Source organism: Peromyscus maniculatus, chromosome 16 (genome assembly GCF_049852395.1).
Source record: "Peromyscus maniculatus bairdii isolate BWxNUB_F1_BW_parent chromosome 16, HU_Pman_BW_mat_3.1, whole genome shotgun sequence".
Taxonomy (NCBI): Eukaryota; Metazoa; Chordata; class Mammalia; order Rodentia; family Cricetidae; genus Peromyscus; species Peromyscus maniculatus.
In genome coordinates this window covers 21075429-21094459 of record NC_134867.1, presented here as the reverse complement: position 1 = coordinate 21094459, position 19031 = coordinate 21075429, and the positions used below count along the sequence as shown (strand labels likewise).

General features: G+C 39.8%; 1 long non-coding RNA gene across 1 annotated transcript; it reads right to left on the bottom strand.

Moving 5' to 3' along the window:
* Positions 1–497: 497 nt before the first annotated feature.
* On the bottom strand, positions 498–16293 carry LOC143268863 (uncharacterized). Its single transcript, XR_013044994.1, has 3 exons — positions 15513–16293; positions 5135–5265; positions 498–595 (listed from the first exon to the last, which is right to left on the bottom strand). It is a non-coding gene; the product is annotated as an uncharacterized LOC143268863 (long non-coding RNA).
* Positions 16294–19031: the final 2738 nt, after the last annotated feature.

The window sequence follows — 19031 nt, the reverse complement described above, 5'->3', positions numbered from 1 at the left end:
ATGCTTGATCTCATTAACTGGTACACATAAGCAAATTAAGGCCAGTGTGCAAAAGCATTCAATAACTGTCACATTGGCAAACATTTAAGTTCAATATGTCAAGTTACTAGAGAGGAAACATAAGAATTGGTCTTTTGCTGGTTTCAGCAATAACTAATTATCCACTTTCTTCAGAAATAATACACCACCTCCATAAGTTGACTACTCTGGTATTTGTGACTCTGAAGTTCTATTCACAGATAAGGATTCTAGGGAAACTGGTGGAAGAATTCCCAGGAGACACAATCAAGAATGTTCAGAGAGATGTAGCATCATAGCAGAAATCCTGAAATAATTTTATTATTCAATATGTAAGGTATTTTATCTGTTTAAAGAGTGATGATATACTTTATCCTTTTTGCCTTGAGACATTTTGGTGCTAAGTAATATGGAAAGTGGGAAAAGAAGATGCGAGGTGATAGCATTTTAACAAAGTCTAAATTATGAACATTGTAATCTAAGAATGGTGCTTTTTTGATAATTTGGATGTCTCCAGTCCTGTTCTGGTGGCCCTCAAAATAAATCAAGCTGAGGATCTCTTGAATACAGAGGGTACCTGCAAAAATAGATAACAATCTTGTTTTCAATCTTGAGGTAGTATTAAGTAATAAACATCTATGTTAATACCATCCATCTTCAAGCCACTGGTGCTTTTTTTTATTATTCCATGTATGCCAATGAGCCAATGTAGTATTTATCTGATTTTTATTCTTATTTGGCAATAATATTAGAAAAGATTAAATCAGGGCTCTGAATCCCTTTTTAATTGTACAGTTGTTTTGTTCTGATTTCTTGATAACGATTGTTGAAATTATTCCTATTCTTTGTATTCTATATCCCATGGGAAATCTTTTTGTAGTATTTTAAACTTCTCATTGATGGATATTATTTTTAGATATTAATGGGTACATTCTTATTATACCACACATGTGCACACTGTGCTAAAATCACACCAGGGCGAGTAGCATTAACTTCTTACTAACTTTTTTTTTTCTGTTTGGAGCCTTATGGCTCATTCTTCTTGGTCTGGTATGCATGAGTGTATGCCTGGTGCATGTGTGTGTATGTGCTGTGCATGTGTATATGAGAGAGAGATTTGTGCATATACATGACATTATGTGAGTGCAGGCTGGTGTATGTGTAGTGATCAGAGTACAATTGCCTTCAATCTTGGTTGAGATATGTTCATTTTCTGAGTATGTAGTCCAGCTGGTTCATGAACATCTGGAGAATCTCCTGTCTCTGTCTACCACCTCAGCATTGGAAGGTCAAGATTATAGACACACGTTACCACATCCGGCCTACAAGAGTTTAAGTGATTATATCTCAGGTCTTCAGGCTTGCAAGGCCAAGACACATATTTTGCACATTGAGCCATCACCTCTGCCTTGAAAAGAATTTTATAGCCAAACCACGTACAATCCCATTGTGTGTAGTGTTCAGCAACAGCCACACATAAACTAACTTTTAAAATGGTATGGTGTTGGTGCATGTACCTTAAACTGTGTTAAGTAGGGCTCAGTTCCTGTGGAATATATTTTAAAGTAAATGACATGTGGTGGAAAATTCATCTGAAATTATGAAGCATTTGCATTTACAAAACAATATTTCAGACCCTGTGTCACCTCTGTCCACCAACAGAACAGGTCAATGTGGAGAGAGTGTATGCTCAAGCTGGGACAAACGAAAGGGCTGGTGGGTAGCAGCACATGGCACAGATGCATGACACAGCGGGGCAGAGGCTGGGCAGAAGGAGCTTGGAAGTTCTGCGGGACTCACTTGGAGCTGGGAGCATAGGGAGTAGTCGAGGCTACAGGCCATGGGGCTCAGCCCCACGTTGGGTGCCAGATAATGCGAGAAAGCCACAGAGTCTGCTTAAAGGGTGAAGGAATTTATTAGGGGAGAAAACTCACTACAGCACGGGAGATTTATTGTAGGGTCCTGGAAACCTGAGTACAGACCAATGCTGTTCTGCTGCTGAGATGGTCCACACCATCTAGCCCATGAGCAAGGGAGGTATTTGTTCAGAGCTTATGACTTCACTTCTGAATGAAGGGAGTAATTGGTGAGGACTATCCATCAATTAGCATCCCAACAACTGTTAATTGACTCTGGTAAGTATATTTGGATGGTTGGAATCTAAGGGTGCACTCTCTGGGTAAGAATTCTACATTCGTCTGAAGGGCACCTCCTGTCCTGGCACTTCTTGCTCCTTGTTCACTGTGGGTTATTCCTTTTCTCTTCGATCTTGATGTGCTTTATCTTCTCTTTATTCCTTCCTGGATGATAATTCCTTTACTCTCTGGAATGGAATACTTCTTCCTGTCTTCCATTGACATTTCTCTAACCCTCCTATTGGAACCTCAGTTTTCCATGGGAACATCATTGCACCTGGAACCCATTGCTCAATTCCCATTTATTACATTGCCACCAACTCTCTTTCTTGTTAACATTATTCTGCTTAGGAACTTTGATGGCCTTGAGAAACATATAATCCCATTTAGCAGTCTCTTCCAATATATTTCTCTTATTTCCACTCCTATTTCTACCTCTCATTTCTGGGGTTCTTTTCTTAGACTCCTTTTCTTTACGCACCCACCTTCCCACTCCCTTCCTCCCTTCTTCCCTTTTCCTTCTTCTCCCTCCCCTATTTCTTTCTTCCTTCCTTTCTTCCTTCCTTTCTTTCTTTCTTTCTTTCTTTCTTTCTTTCTTTCTTTCTTTCTTTCTTTCTTTCTTTCTTTCTTTCTTTCTTTCTTTCTTTCTTTCATTCTTTTTCTTTCTTGGGACTGAATTAAAGAACTCTTTCACTCAGTAACACTCCCAGACAATCTTTAATGCCCATGTATGTCCCCCTTCAAACCTCTACCATATTTATATCTACTATTTATTTATCTATATTTATTTCTATCATTCCCCAGACTTCCCTAGCATTTCAGTCATCTGAATTTTGGCTCCTCTGCCCTTCATCACAGGTGTGAATTGAACACAGCTGTCTCTACAGCCAACAAACCATGGCTAAAGAAACTGCTACCTGTGATTAAGAATAGAAGATATTATGGTTGGGTTTAGCATCAACGTGCAATAAATCAGAATATCTAAGTAGACAGCCTCCCCTAAATAAGTGTCCTGCCTTGGTTGATGTGGAAAGACCCTCCCCAATTGTTGAACCTGCTGATAGTAGTCCAGATAAAGGGTATAGCAGAATGAAGAGCTTTCCTCCATTTGTTCTCTTGTCCTTCCCTCTCACCACCCTGGGGATTTGCCCTGTTGCTGCTGCTGCTGATGTTGACCCCTTCCCTGATGTCAGAACCAGTGTTTTCAAGCCTTTGTTGTAGAATAGGGACCAGCAGGTCTCCAGGGACCTTCCAGGCTTCTACTGGCTGATAGGGACTGTTGAGGCACCCAGCCTTGTGGTTGAACAACCAATGGTTGTCACCCGACTCCTCATGCCTAGTGAGAGTCGTTGTGGAAATACACTGGCTGCTCAGGTACACATCTTCAAGGACATAGTAACTGCTGTGTGCTCAGCTCTCAGGTGTGAGACTGTTGTTGTTACTATTTTAAAACTGAGTTAATAAATTCACATGCATCTAATTCACTAGGACAGACTTTGGAGACATTTAAGTATGTCCTAGATATTTCCCCAGTCACTAGCTTAAAATTTAGTTCACAGTATCAATTACATTATATGTAAGGGTGAAAGAAAATCTTAAGTGCATTGTCCACAAATGTTGATAAAAATAGTAATAACGATTCATTATATATAAGTATAAAGTCATCAAACAACAAAAATAATCAACTAAAAGTTTAGATCTGTTAAAGTAGGGAATACATCTTCTTCCCTCTTTTCCAGTTCTTGTCAATTCTGATTTTTATTCAATGCTTGGTTATAATTTTCCAAATTAAAAATTCTAATATCCCCCTGTGGTGGTATTCTAATTGTACAGAAATGTGATTTTGATTGTATGTCAATAAATAAAGTTGCCCAGGGGTCAGAGCTATTAGAGCCATAGACAGAGTGTGGTAGTGGTGACACACACCTTTAATCCCATAGATCTCTGTGTGTTCAGGGATACAGCCAGCATGGAGACATATGCCTTTAAGACCTAGGGGGCTGTACATTCAGACAGTGACGAGGCAGTCACGTGTTTGGGTTTACAACCAATGAGAAGGCAGAACAATAATACTATAAAAAATACGTACAGACAGGATATAGCTCTCTTTCGGGAAGCTGGGACACAGAGGAGGAAGGGTGAGATTTTAGCTCTGAGCTCTGACCTCTCTTTTACATTGTTTCTGTGTTTCTTATTTAATAAGACGGTTGGTTACAGCTACATCCCCCTCCTGATTTCTTGAATCAGCGAAAGTTCAAGATTCATTGTGTGAATGGGAAGATGTTTTCTTTTTTTATACAAAAAAATTTAATTTTTATTTCCATTGGTGTTCTGCCCACACTCATGTCTGTATGAGAGTGTTTGATCACATGGACTGGAGTTATAGATAATTATGAGCTGCCATGTTGGTGCTGGGAATTTAACCAGAGTCTTCTACAGGCTGAGCCATTTCTCCAGAGTTCTTGATCCAAAATTTCATCATGGAAGATGAAGAAAAATTGTCCACTAAAGAGAACTCTTTGGGGGGCTGGAGAGATGGCTCAGAGGTTAAGAGCACTGCTTGCTCTTCCAAAAGTCCTGAGTTCAATTCCCAGCAACCACATGGTGGCTCACAACCATCTGCAATGAGATCTGGTGCCCTCTTCTGGCCTGCAGGGATACATGCAGACAGAACACTGTATACATAATAATAAATAAATTTAAAAAAAAAAAAGAGAACTCTTTGCAGTGATTTTCCTACATCACAAAGCACCATGTTTTATGCTTTTAGTGCACAGTACCAATGCTAACTAGAACCAAACTAATTTAATTTTGAAATTTGAAATCATTCATTAAACTTATTGCAATTTATCCAGGCATAGTTTACTCATTTTGTTCCTTAATAAAGTTTGGCATTTAATGATTAAGATACAGAACATATCAATATTGATATAAAATTAGGCCTTCTGCTCAATTGACTTTTATGTTTCTTTTATACTAACATTAGAATTCTATTCTTCATTTACATCCCAGACAAACTTCAAGGGAAAATTTTTCATGTTCCTCTTGAATATCATGTCAAATCTTTCATTCTGCTGCACAGTTAAATGATGTTTCCAGTCTCCAATGGTACCTAGTGGGATAAGCACAGGGATAGGCACATAGGTGAGTAAATGAAACTATCAAAGCAAAGGTCACTCTGAGCAACTTCAGTATCTTCTCCAACCCGTGCAAAGTCATTGTGAGTTCTCTGTGGAGTTTAGTACCTCACCTTTCTTTATGGAAGACTGAGCAGTGAAAGAAACCTATGCAATAACACAACAAATACATTAGATCACTGTCCCTTGCATTATCTAACCAGTCATAACCAATCTTTAGCAGAAAACAAAAACCCTAACAAATATAAATACATGAGAAATATTAATTGATACAATGCAGCATATATCCCAAGGTTGTAGCTGCATATGCTCATGTTTCAGTCTTCCATTTTATCTCACTGGTCTATATGTCTATTTTATGTCAGTACCATAGTGATTTTATTATTATAGCTTTATAATGTATTTTAAAATCTAAAATGGAAATCCCTACAATATTATTCTTTTTTTTTTATTTATTTTTTTTTGTGATATATATTTTTTATTTTACAATACCATTCAGTTCTACATATCAGCCATGGGTTCCCCTATTCTCCCCCCTCCCACGCCCTCCCCTTACCCCCAGCCCACCCTCCATTCCCACCTCCTCCAGGACAAGTCCTCCCCCGAGGACTGTGATCGACTTGGTAAACTCAGTCCAGGGAGGTCCAGTCCCTTCCTCTCAGACTGAGCCAAGTGTCCCTGCATAAGTTCCTGGTTTCAAACAGCCAACTCATGGAATGAGCACAGGACTTGGTCCCACTGCCTAGATGCCTCCCAAACTGATCAAGCCAATCAACTGTCTCACCTATTCAGAGGGCCTGATCCAGCTGGGAGCCCCTCAGTCTTTGGTTCATAGTTCATGTGTTTCCATTCATTTGGCTATTTTTTTTTTCAATAATTGAGTAAAACTGAAATTTATTATATGCCACAGTCGTCCTAGGGACCTCCATGCTATATATATAGCCTCTATGGTTCTATGGGTTGTGGTCTGATTGTTCATTTTATATCTAGAATCCACCAATGAGTGAGTACATACCATAACTGTCTTTCTGGGTTTGGGTTACCTCACTCAGGATGATTTTTTCTAGTTCCATCCATTTGCCTGCAAATTTCATGCTTTCATTGTTTTTCTCTGCTGAGTAGTACTCCATTGTGTATATGTACCACATTTTTTTCATCCATTCTTCCGTTGATGGGCATCTAGGTTGTTTCCAGGTTCTGGCTATTACAAATAGTGCTGCTATGAACATAGCTGAGCATGTATCTTTATGGTATGTATCAGCATTCTTTGGGTATATGCCCAAGAGTGGGATGGCTGGGTCTTGAGGTAGTTTGATTCCTAATTTTCTGAGAAACCGCCATACTGATTTCCATAGTGGTTGTACAAGTTTACATTCCCACCAACAGTGGAGGAGTGTTCCCTTTGCTCCACATCCTCTCCAACATTGGTTGTCATTGGTGTTTTTGATCTTAGCCATTCTAACAGGTGTAAGGTGGTATCTCAGAGTCGTTTTGATTTGCATTTCTCTGATGATTAAGGATGTTGAGCATTTCTTTAAATGTCTTTCAGCCATTTGTAGTTCTTGTTTTGTGAATTCTCTGTTTAGCTCTTTAGCCCATTTTTTAATTGGACTGTTCAGAGCTTTGATGTCTAGTTTCTTGAGTTCTTTATATATTGTGGAGATCAATCCTCTGTCAGATGTGGGGTTGGTGAAGATCTTTTCCCAATCTGTTGGCTGTCTTTTTGTCTTATTGACTGTGTCTTTTGCCCTGCAAAAGCTTCTCAGTTTTGAGAGGTCCCATTTATTAATGGTTGTGCTCAGGGTCTGTGCTGTCGGTGTTTTATTTAGGAAATGGTCTCCAGTGCCAATGCATTCAAGAGTGCTTCCTATCTTCTTTTCTATTAAGTTTAGTGTAACTGGATTTATGTTTAGGTCTTTGATCCACTTGGACTTGAGTTTTGTGCATGGTGACAGATATGGATCTATTTGTAATCTTTTACATATTGACATCCAGTTATGCCAGCACCATTTGTTGAAGATACTTTCTTTGTTCCATTGTATAGTTTTGGCTCCTTTGTCAAAAACCAGGTGTTCATATGTGCATGGATTAATGTCAGGGTCTTCAATTCGATTCCATTGGTCCGTATGTCGGTTTTTATACCAGTACCAAGCTGTTTTTATTACTATAGCTCTATAGTAGAGTTTGAGGTCCGGGATGGTGATGCCTCCAAGGGTTGCTTTATCGTATAGGATTCTTTTAGCTATCCTGGGTCTTTTGTTTTTCCATATAAAGTTGAGTATTTTTCTTTCCAAGTCTGTGAAGAATTGTGTTGGGATTTTGATGGGGATTGCATTGAATCTGTAGATTGCTTTTGGTAAGATTGCCATTTTTACTATGTTAATCCTACCTATCCATGAGCATGGGAGATCCTTCCATTTTCTGATATCTTCTTCAATTTCTTTCTTTAGAGATTTAAAGTTCTTATCAAAAAGGTCTTTCACTTGTTTAGTTAGTGTTATCCCAAGGTATTTTATATTATTTGTGGCTATTGTAAAGGGTGATGTTTCTCTGACTTCTTTCTCAGCCCTTTTATCATTTGTGTATAGAAGGGCTACTGATTTTTTTGAGTTGATCTTGTATCCTGCCACTTTACTGAAGGAGTTTATCAGCTGTAGAAGTTCCCTGGTAGAGTTTTTGGGGTCACTTATGTATACTATCATATCATCTGCAAATAGTGAAAGTTTGACTTCTTCCTTGCCAATTTGTATCCCTTTGATCTCCTTTTGTTGTCTTATTGCTCTAGCTAGAACTTCTAGTACTATATTGAATAAATATGGGGAGAGTGGACAGCCTTGTCTTGTTCCTGAATTTAGTGGTATCGCTTTGAGTTTCTCTCCATTTAATTTGATGTTTGCTGTTGGCTTGCTATAAATTGCTTTTATTATGTTTAGAAATGTTCCTTGTATTCCTATTCTTTCTAAGACCTTTATCATGAAGGGGTGTTGGATTTTGTCAAAGGCTTTTTCAGCATCTAGGGAGATGATCATGTGGTTTTTTTCTTTCAGTTTGTTTATATGGTGTATTACATTGACTGATTTCCGTATGTTGAACCATCCTTGCATCCCTGGGATGAATCCTACTTGGTCGTGATGGATGATTGTTTTGATGTATTCTTGGATTCGGTTTGCCAATATTTTGTTGAGTATTTTTGCATCAATGTTCATGAGGGAGATTGGTCTGTAGTTCTCTTTCTTTGTTGCATCTTTGTGTGGTTTGGGTATCAGGGTAATTGTAGCCTCATAAAAAGAGTTTGGTAGTGTTCCTTCTGTTTCTATTGTGTGGAACACTTTGAAGAGGATTGGTATTAGTTCTTCTTTGAAAGTCAGGTAGAATTCTGCACTGAAACCATCTGGTCCTGGACTTTTTTTAGTTGGGAGACTTTTGATGACTGTTTCTATTTCTTTAGGGGTTATTGGTCTATTTAAATGGTTTATCTGGTCTTGATTTAATTTTGGTATTTGGTATTTATCCAGAAAATTGTCCATTTCTTCCTGGTTTTCCATTTTTGTGGAGTACAGGTTTTTGAAGTATGATCTGATGATTCTCTGGATTTCCTCATTGTCTGTTGTTATGTCTCCCTTTTCATTTCTGATTTTGTGAATTTGGGTGTTCTCTCTTTGCCTTTTGGTTAATTTGGCTAGTGGTTTGTCTATCTTGTTGATTTTTTCAAAGAACCAACTCTTTGTTTCATTGATTTTTTGTATTGTTCTCTTGTTTTCTATTTCGTTGATTTCAGCCCTCAATTTGATTATTTCCTGGCGTCTATTTCTCCTGGGTGAGTTTGTTTCTTTTTGTTCTAGAGCTTTCAGTTGTGCTGTTAATTCATTGGTATGGGATTGCTCCATCTTCTTTATGTGTGCATTTAGAGCTATGAATTTTCCTCTTAGCACTGCTTTCATAGTGTCCCATAAGTTTGGGTATGTTGTACTTTCATTTTCATTGAATTCTAGGAACTCTTTAATTTCTGTCTTTATTTCTTCCTTGACCCATTGATGTTTCAGGTGGGTATTATTCAGTTTCCATGAGTTTGTGGGTTTTCTATAATTTTTGTTGTTATTGAGTTCTAACTTTAAGGCTTGGTGGTCTGATAAAATACAGGAGGTTATTCCAATTTTTTTGTATCTGTTGAGATTTGTTTTGTGTCCAAGCATGTGGTCAATTTTTGAGAAGGTTCCATGGGGTGCTGAGAAGAAGGTATATTCTTTTGTGTTAGGATGGAATATTCTGTAGATATCTATTAGGTCCATTTGAGTCATAACATCTGTTAGGTCCTTTATTTCTTTGTTAAGTTTCAGTCTGGTAGATCTATCTTTTGGTGAGAGTGGTGTGTTAAAATCTCCCACTACTAATGTGTGGGGTTTGATGTGCGTTTTAAACTTTAGTAGTGTTTCTTTTATGAATGTGGGTGCTTTTGTATTTGGAGCATAAATGTTTAGAATCGAGACTTCATCTTGGTGGATTTTTCCTGTGATGAATATGTAATGTCCATCCTGGTCTCTTTTGATTGATTTTAGTTTGAAGTCTATTTTATTAGATATTAGGATAGCTACACCAGCTTGTTTCTTAGGTCCATCTGCTTGGAAAACCTTTTCCCAGCCCTTTACTCGGAGGTAGTGTCTGTCTTTGGAGTTAAGGTGTGTTTCTTGTATGCAGCATATGGATGGGTCCTGTTTTCTAATCCATTCTGTTAGCCTGTGTCTTTTTATAGGTGAGTTGAGACCATTGATATTGATGGATATTAATGACCAGTGATTGTTAATTCCTGTTATTTTTTTGGTTGTGTTGTGTTGTCCTTCTGTGGTGTATGTTGGTGTAGGATTATCTATTGCTTGATTTTTCATGGATGTGTTTAGCTTCTTTGGGTTGAATTTTCCCTTCTAGTGCTTTCTGTAGGGCTGGGTTTGTGGACAGGTATTGATTAAATCTGGTTTTATCCTGGAATATTTTGTTTACTCCGCCTATGGTGATTAAGAGTTTTGCTGGGTATAATAGTCTGGGTTGGCATCCATGGTCTCTTAGTGTCTGCATGAGGTTTGTCCATGATCTTCTATCTTTCATAGTCTCTATTGAGTAGTCTGGTGTTATTCTGATGGGTTTGCCTTTATATGTTACTTGGTCCTTTTCCTTTGCAGCTCTTAATATTTTTTCTTTATTCTGTGTGTTTAGTGTTTTGATTATTATGTGGCGAGGGGACTTTTTTTTTGGATCCAGCCTATTCGGTGTTCTGTAAGCTTCTTGTATCTTCATAGGTATTTCTTTCTTTAGGTTAGGAAAGTTTTCTTCTATGATTTTGTTGAATATATTTTCTGTGCCTTTGAGTTGGTATTCTTCTCCTTCTTCTATCCCTATTATTCTTAGGTTTGGTCTTTTCATGGTGTCCCAAATTTCCTGGACGTTTTGTGTTAGGACTTTTTTGTCTTTATTGTTTTCTTTGACTGACGAATCTATTTTCTCTATCGTGTCTTCAGTGTCAGAGATTCTCTGTTCCATCTCTTGCAATCGGTTGGTTATGCTTGTTTCTGTAGTTCCTGTTCGTTTTGTCAGGATTTCTATTTCCAGCATTCCCTCAGCATGTGTTTTCTTTATTGTCTCAAATTCATTTTTCAGATCTTGGAATGTTTCTTTCATCTGTTTAATTGCTTTTTCTTGGCTTTCTTTGATTTCTTCCCATTTTTTGTTCGTTTTTTCTTCCATTTCTTTAAGGGAGTTTTTTATTTCCTCTTTAATGGAGTTTTTCATTTCCTCTTTAAGGGAAGTTTTTATTTCCTCTTTAAGGGAGTTTTTTATTTCCTCTTTGAGGAAAGTTTTTATTTCCTCTTTAAGGTAGTTTTTCAATTCCTCTTTAAGGAAAGTTTTTATTTCCTCATTGAGGGAATGTTTTATTTCTTCTTTAAGGGCCTCTATCATCTTCTTAATGTCATTTTTAGGGTTGATTTCTTCTGTTTCTTCTGTCATGGTATGTTTAGGTCTTGCAGGTGTAGAATCACTAGGTTCTGATGTTGCCATATAGGTCTTTATGTTGTTGCCTGTATTTTTGCACTGGCGCCTACTCATCTCTTCCTCTGTGAGGTGCAGGTGGTGTCTGTGTCTGAGAGTGCCTCTCTTGTTCTAATTTTTAGTCTTGGTTTAGTAGGGGTTCTTGGTTAAATTGGTGCTTTTGGGCTATTTCTTCAGGGGCAGCTGATTTCGATCGGTGAATTATATACTTATGATTCTGGTGATCTGGTTTGGTGTCTGGGTAGCGCCTTCTTCTGTGTTCTCAGGTCACTTTTTGTTCATTTGTCAACTCCTCAGCTGATCTTGTTTCTTCAGACTTTAAACTGTAGGCATCTGAATCCTCTCCCAGATGGGTTTCAGCTGAGCAGGGTAGTCTCACCAATACCTCCAAGTTGTTGGGTTTCACAGGATCAGCAGCTGGGCCCTGGGTTGTCCTCAGACGGAGTGTTCAGATTCGTTCTGGTTCTGACCCATGGAGATAGCTTCTTCCCCAGATGTTGGGGTTAGGGGCGTCCCTGTTCCAAGCTGTGTCTGCTTGTCTCCGTCCCTGGGCCTGTTTACCTCTGCGGTCCGCCGCCGGGCCTGTATGTCCCTGTCAGCTGCCGCTGGGTCTGTCTGCCTCTGGGGGCCGCCACCGGGCCTGAATGTCCCTGTCGGCCGCTGCACGTCTACCTCAGCAGGCTGCCGCTGGGCCCGTCTTCCTCCACAGGCCGCCGCCACAGGCCTACCTGCGTCTGCTTGTCTTCGCCGCCGGGCCTGTCTACCTCTGTGGACCGCCGCTGGGAATGAATGTCTCTGCCGGCTGCCGCCGGGCCTGAATATGTCTGTCGGCTGCCGCCGCTGGGCCCGTCTACCTCAGTGGGCTGCTGCTGGGCCCGTCTACCTCCGCGGGCCGCCGCCGCAGGCCTACCTGCGTCTGCTTGTCTCTGCCGCCGGGCCTGTCTACCTCTGTGGGCCGCCGCTGGGCCTGAATGTCTCTGCCGGCTGCCGCTGGGTCTGAATATGTCTGTCGGCTGCCGCCGCTGGGCCCGTCTACCTCCACCGGCCCCTGCCGCAGGCCTACCTGCTTCTGCTTGTCTCTGCTGCCGGGCCTGACTACCTCTGTGGGCCGCCGCTGGGCCTGAATGTCTCTGCCGGCTGCTGCCGGGCCTGAATGTCCCTGTCGGCCGCTGCCGCCGGGCCCGTTTACCTCAGCGGGCCGCCGCTGGGCCTGAATGTCTCTGCCGGCTGCCGCTGGGTCTGAATATCCCTGTCGGCTGCCACCGCTGGGCCCGTCTACCTCCACCAGCCCCCGCCGCAGGCCTACCTGCGTCTGCTTGTCTCTGCCGCCGGGCCTGTCTACCTCTGTGGGCCGCCGCTGGGACTGAATGTCTCTGCCGGCTGCCCCCGGGCCTGAATATCCCTGTAGGCTGTCGCCGCTGGGCCCGTCTACCTCAGGGGGCTGCTGCTGGGCCCGTCTACCTCCGCGGGCCGCCGCCGCAGGCCTACCTGCGTCTGCTTGTCTCTGCCGCCGGGCCTGACTACCTCTGTGGGCCGCCGCTGGGCCTGAATGTCTCTGCCGGCTGCTGCCAGGCCTGAATGTCCCTGTCGGCCGCTGCCGCCGGGCCCGTTTACCACAATATTATTCTTTTTGGTCATGCTTGCTTTGGCTATCCAAGGTATTTTATAATTTCATATGAATTTTGGGTTGGCCTTTTTTTATATTTCTGGGAAGAATGTTGCAGATATTTTGATTGGAGTTGCACTGTATCCATAAATTCCTTTTGGTAAGATAGTCATTTTCTCTATCTATCTTAAATCTCCCAATTCGTGAACATGGGAGGTCTTTCCAGTTTCTAATGTCTTCCTAAAATTTATTCACAGACTTAAGCTTTTCATTGCAGAGGTCTCTCACCTTCTTAGTGGGGTTTATTCGAGGATATTTTACTGCCTTTGACGCTCTTGTAAGTGGGATTATGTCCATCATGTCTTTCTTTACATGTATGTTGTTGATGTGTAGAAAGGCTACATATTTTTGTAAACTGGTTCCATATATTCAGAACTCTGCTGAAATTGTTGGTTGTTTCTACAGGTTTTTGTTGGAATTTTAGGGTTCTTTTATGTATAATATCATATCATATTCAAATAGGGATAATTTGGCTTCTTCTTTTCCTGTTTGTATCTCTTGAATTTCCTTCTCTTGTCTTGTGCTACTGCTTCAGTCGCTTTGTTAAAAAGAGAAGTGGACACAGTGGACAGTCCTGTCTCATTCCTGGTTTTCATGAGACAGCTTTAAGGTTGTCTCAATTCAGGATAATGTCGGCTGTACATTTGTCATAGTCTTTATTATGTGAAGGTGTGTTCCCTCCACTTCGAGTCTCTCTAGAACTGATATCATAAAAGTATGTTAGATTTTGTCAAAGGCTTTTTCTGCATCTTTTGTGATAATCATGTGATTATTGTCTCTAGGTATATTTATATGGTTCATTACATTTATGGACTTACATATGTTGAGTCAGCTCCACATTGCTGGGATAAAGATAACTACTTAAGGCTTGTAAGGTCGTGGATTTTATTTTATTTTTATTTTTTACTTTTTTTTTTTTTGAGACAGGGCTTCTTTATGTAATGCTGGCTGTCCTGGAACTTGCTTTGTAGAGCAGGCTGGCTTTAATTTTAGAGATTGGCCTCCATGTGCCTCCAAAGTTCTGGGATTAAAGGCATGTGACGCCATGCCCCAGAAAGGTCATGGTTTTTAGAAAAGAACCTACTGCCACCAGTTTAAAAGACGAGAATGATTCCTAGCTGCATTCTAAAATATATCCCTATACCACAGATAAGTGTAGCTCTCATGCTTCATCAAAGAAATTTCTCTTTAAAACAAACAGAAACCATTACAGAAAACCATAACAGTTCATAATGCAGCACCGATGGCTTCTGCAGAGTTCAGCACCAAGGAACACACCTAAAACAGGAATCCTGAACCTAAGACTCAGGGAACATTGTGGAAGAGGGGGCAGAAAGATCTTAAGAGTGATACTGTGCCTCCTAGAAGTGACAGAGATGCTCTACCCCATGATATCTGAAGAACATAGCTGCCTAAGCAGGGCCTGAACAATGATAACGTCAATGGGCACGCTAACAAGGAAGGAGGAACTTTCAAGGGTCCCACCCCTAGACACTGAAGAGGCAACTAGTGAGTGCTGAGAGAAGGAGAACTGACCATTCAAGGATGAGCCCACTAACTGGTTAACCAATACGAAGTGGTTAGCCCTGAAACCATACACCACACAACTCTCGCTAGAAGAGGTCAGCAGGTTGTGTTTATATACTTATGCACTGACATACATAACACTAAGAATTAAAACAAGGCCGTCAGTTTAAGAGGGAGAGAGGAGAGCACATGGGAGAGGCGGGAGGGAAGGGGCACGCCAAGGGTTAGAAGGGCAGGGAAGGAGGCAAATGATACAATGTTTTAATTAAAATTTCTAATAAAAATTAAAGAGTATGTAAAGGCCAGAAGAAATGTAATTGCATAGTGCCACAATTAGAGGACTTTTACAAAAAATTATTTTGTTATTTACCCCAAATGTGTGCTTCATGTGTGTGTGTGTGGGAAAGACATACATATGATTCAAACTTGTCAATTCCTCAATTTTCATTGTAAAATTAAATCCAAAGACTTTCAATTAATGAAGCTAAGGTCACAAAGGGCAACGCTGTCACCACTGTTACCATTCTACAGTGCACATATTTACAACCACCATTACAGCCTTTAAAAATGGAAACAAGCACATGATATTTTCTGCTAGAACATGTGATTATACAAACTGTTTTCCTTGCATTTGAAGGACAGCAAACTAGCATTGGTATGAGACTTGATGAGCATTGGTCTAGTTGGAGAATAAGAAGTAAAGGGATGTTAAATGGGAGAAGAGGAAAAAAAGGAACATTTTTGTAAGTTATCAAAATCTACAACAATTTCAATAAAACATTCAAAAATTATATACAGCCAATGTCCATCATTATAATGGTAAGTGATGAATTATCGAAAAGTAATCAAAACACACGTCAAATTACATTATGGAATGTTACATTAAATGATATAATAAATTAAAATTTTGACTTATGAGGTTAAAGAGTATCAGTAGAGAGGAGGCCATTCTTTCTTGACAGCTGCTGACACACAATTAGGTCACAATACCTGCGTATGGTTGTCCATGCCTGTGTCCCCACCACGTGGGAGGTAGAGGCAATGCTAGGAGTTAGAGGTAACCCTCAGTTACACATAGCAAGTTCAAACCGGCCTGAGTCACATGCATGAGGCCATGTCTCAGAAGTGAAAATAAAATCTCGGTTGGTTGATACAAAAGCGAATCACAGAAGACACAACTGTAATTACTGTAATGAAGGAGGGTGGCACACGAGGATGGAGCAATTTAACCTCCTTCACTCCAGATACACAGCAGGATATATTTTATAGTATCCTGAAGGAAATAAACAGAAGTAAAATAAAAATTCTTCTGGACTAATCCAAACATGATGCCTCAAGTCTATTCCCAGTACTTGCAAGCAAGAGGCAGGAGGAAACCAAGTTCTAGGCCAGCCTGAGCTACACAGTGTCTGTGATCCAGCCTGGACCACGTAGCATGACTTTCTTTCAAAATAAATAAAATCACCCAGTTTAGAACTGTTTCCTCTAAACTATCCATTGCCTAGGTCAAGACTGCGGACATGCCTTCAAAGAGTTGAGTCATATGAGCTCTAAAGAAGGAAAGCCACACTTGTAAAACTATCATGTTTCTTACTAAAATACCATTAAATTTCTGGAAAAACTATTAGTTCAGTGTCCATTAAGATTTATTATGTTCTGTAGGTTCCCAGTACCCTTATCACCTGGAGAAACACATTGGAAGCACAGTACTTTTGCTCCAAGGGAAGAGATTCGGGGAAGTATCAGTACTTTTACTACTACAGATAAAGGTGTTTCTCACCTTTGCGCAAGAAATAGCCTTTGTTTCTCTCCCCGATTTCATTTTTTATAATATTATCATAATTTGCTCGTGGGTCAGATTTCATGTTCTGAAACGTAGCTTGTCTCACAACAGCATCCACATCTTCTTTACTCAGTTTTTTCTCCAGAAAACTGCAGATTTTAAGCACTGAGTTCCTGAGGTCCTAGAGAAGTCATGGGTTGAGAAATTAATGACTTTATGATGGAGGTGTGAGTTTCAGCCAACCATGTGACATGAACACTAAAATTCCCTCCTGGACAGCAAAGATGGCTGAACAAAAGCAAACGGGAAAATAAATTAATATGATTATTTCAATTGATAATAGAAAAAAACTTTCCTTTCTGTAACACATAGCACATAGCAGTAGAAAGTATTTCAAATCAAAAGGCTGCATGTAAACACATATAATCAATCTTAGTAGTAGATATAGATATAAAGACTTTCAGGTGGTGTTGGAATCACTCAAACATTCTGACCTCTCTTTACTACAACATTGATAATCAAGAACAGAACAATTGGGCAATAAAAGGTAAAAGAGATTGTAATCTAGAAGCATGCTAAGTAGATCATGTGGTTTCCAGTGCAGAAAATGCTAACAAATACCAATGCCGTTTTACAATGGTGTAGTGTACAAAATCAAAACCACACAAATACCAGGTGAATTTCTATACATTAATAAGGAAACTGCGCCGGGCGGTGGTGGCACACGCCTTTAATCCCAGCACTCGGGAGGCAGAGGCAGGTGGATCTTTGTGAGTTCGAGGCCAGCCTGGGCTACCAAGTGAGTTCCAGGAAAGGCGCAAAGCTACACAGAGAAACCCTGTCTCGAAAAACCAAAAAAAAAAAAAAAAAAAAAAGTCAATATGTTTGATTATACTTAAATTAAGAATGGTACTAATCAATTTGAACCACAAAGTTACACAAAGTTCTAAAACAGGAGAAAGGCCACAAGTATAAGTCTATTAGTATGCAGAAGTGATGGAATTCATATCAGTAGGAAAATTACACTAAAGTTATAATAATGAAAAGCTGGACCAGTGGTAGAACCTTTCCACCGAATTATAATAGGTCCTGGTCAATAAATATCAGCATGTGTCATCTCATTATTGAGTCCAGAAGGAAAACTTAAGACCACTGTGAGTGGGCGTTCGATAACTGCCACATTGGCAAACATTTAAACCCAACATGTCAAGTTACTAGAGGAAAAAACGAGAAGTGATCCTTTGCTGGCTCCAGCAACAACTTCTGAAATACTACACCACCTCCATACGCTGACTACTCTGGTATTTGTGAGTCTGCTGTTCTATTCACATATGAAGGTTCTACAGAGGCTGGTGGAAGGGTATCCAGGAGACACACTCAAGAATGTTCAGAGAGAGGTATCATCATAGCATAAATACTGAAATTATTTTGTTATCCAACACTTAAGATATTTTATCTGTTCAAAAAGTGACTAAGCTCCATGACATACTTTAGCCTTTTTCTCCTTGAGACCTTTTGGTACTAAGTAATATGCGAGGTGGGAAGAAAAGATGCGTGGTGATGGCATTTTGACATAGTCTAAATTGTGAATATTGTACTCAAAGAACGGTGCTCTGTCCACTGTTGGCACGTTTTCAGTCCTGTTTCGGTGGCCCTCAAAATAAATCAAGCTGAGGATCTGCTGAGTCCAGACGGTACCTGTGAAAATAGATAACAATCCTGTTTTCAGTCTTGAGGTTGGTTTAAGTAACAACTATCTGTGGTAATACCATCCATCTTAAAGTGTTGATGCTTTTTTAATATTCCATGTATGCTAACACACAAAGGTAGTTTTTATTTGATTTTTATCTATACTTAACAATAACATTAGAAAAGATAAAATCAAGGGTTCTGAGTTCCCTTTTTAATTGTATAGTTATTTTGTTCTGATTTCTTGACAGTGATTATTCAAATTATTCCTATAGCTTCTCTGTATTCTATATTCCATGAGAAGCCTCTTTGTAGTATTTCAAACTTCTAATTGGCAACTATTATTTGTAGATTAATGGGTACGTTTTTATAATACCACACATGTTCACACTGTGCTAAAATTACTTCTTGGTACTGTTTGGAGCCTTATGACTTATTTCTTCTTGATCTTCATAAATATAATTATCTAGGGTATTGGATGCCCTCTCACTGTGTGTTACAGGCAGTCCTGTTCCTCTCTGAGACTTTCTTAGAAGTTCGCTGTCACAGTTTTAGAAAACTTAACAAAATTGACATGCATTCAGTTCCTTCCTTTTTGTGCTTCTTAAGCCCAATCCTAGGTGTTCAAGTTCCCGTGAATAAATACACTGTAGGGAAGGAAGAGGTCCAGGTTTCCGGTTTACTTACTGATTCTTGGGTTAGTAACCAAGTAAGATAACAACAATGAAAGTCTTTGGGAAATACTTACAAACACCCAACCCTATTTCCACTTCAAATGAGTGTGGGTGCGATCAAATGTAATGGTACTAGTGTTTGACCTTATTTATTAATGATGACTCAAAATGATTTGCCCATGTAAATTTTCACATGAGCATTCACTCTCATTATTCTGAGGATGAGATTATGGTGAATTCCATCAAACTGTCCCTGCAATTTTGAAATGACCGTTCTGGAGAAGATATCGCAGACTCCAGAAGTGTAACAACTAAAGTGTCTGATCTCTTGCATGGCTCATAACCATCCATAACCATTGTTCT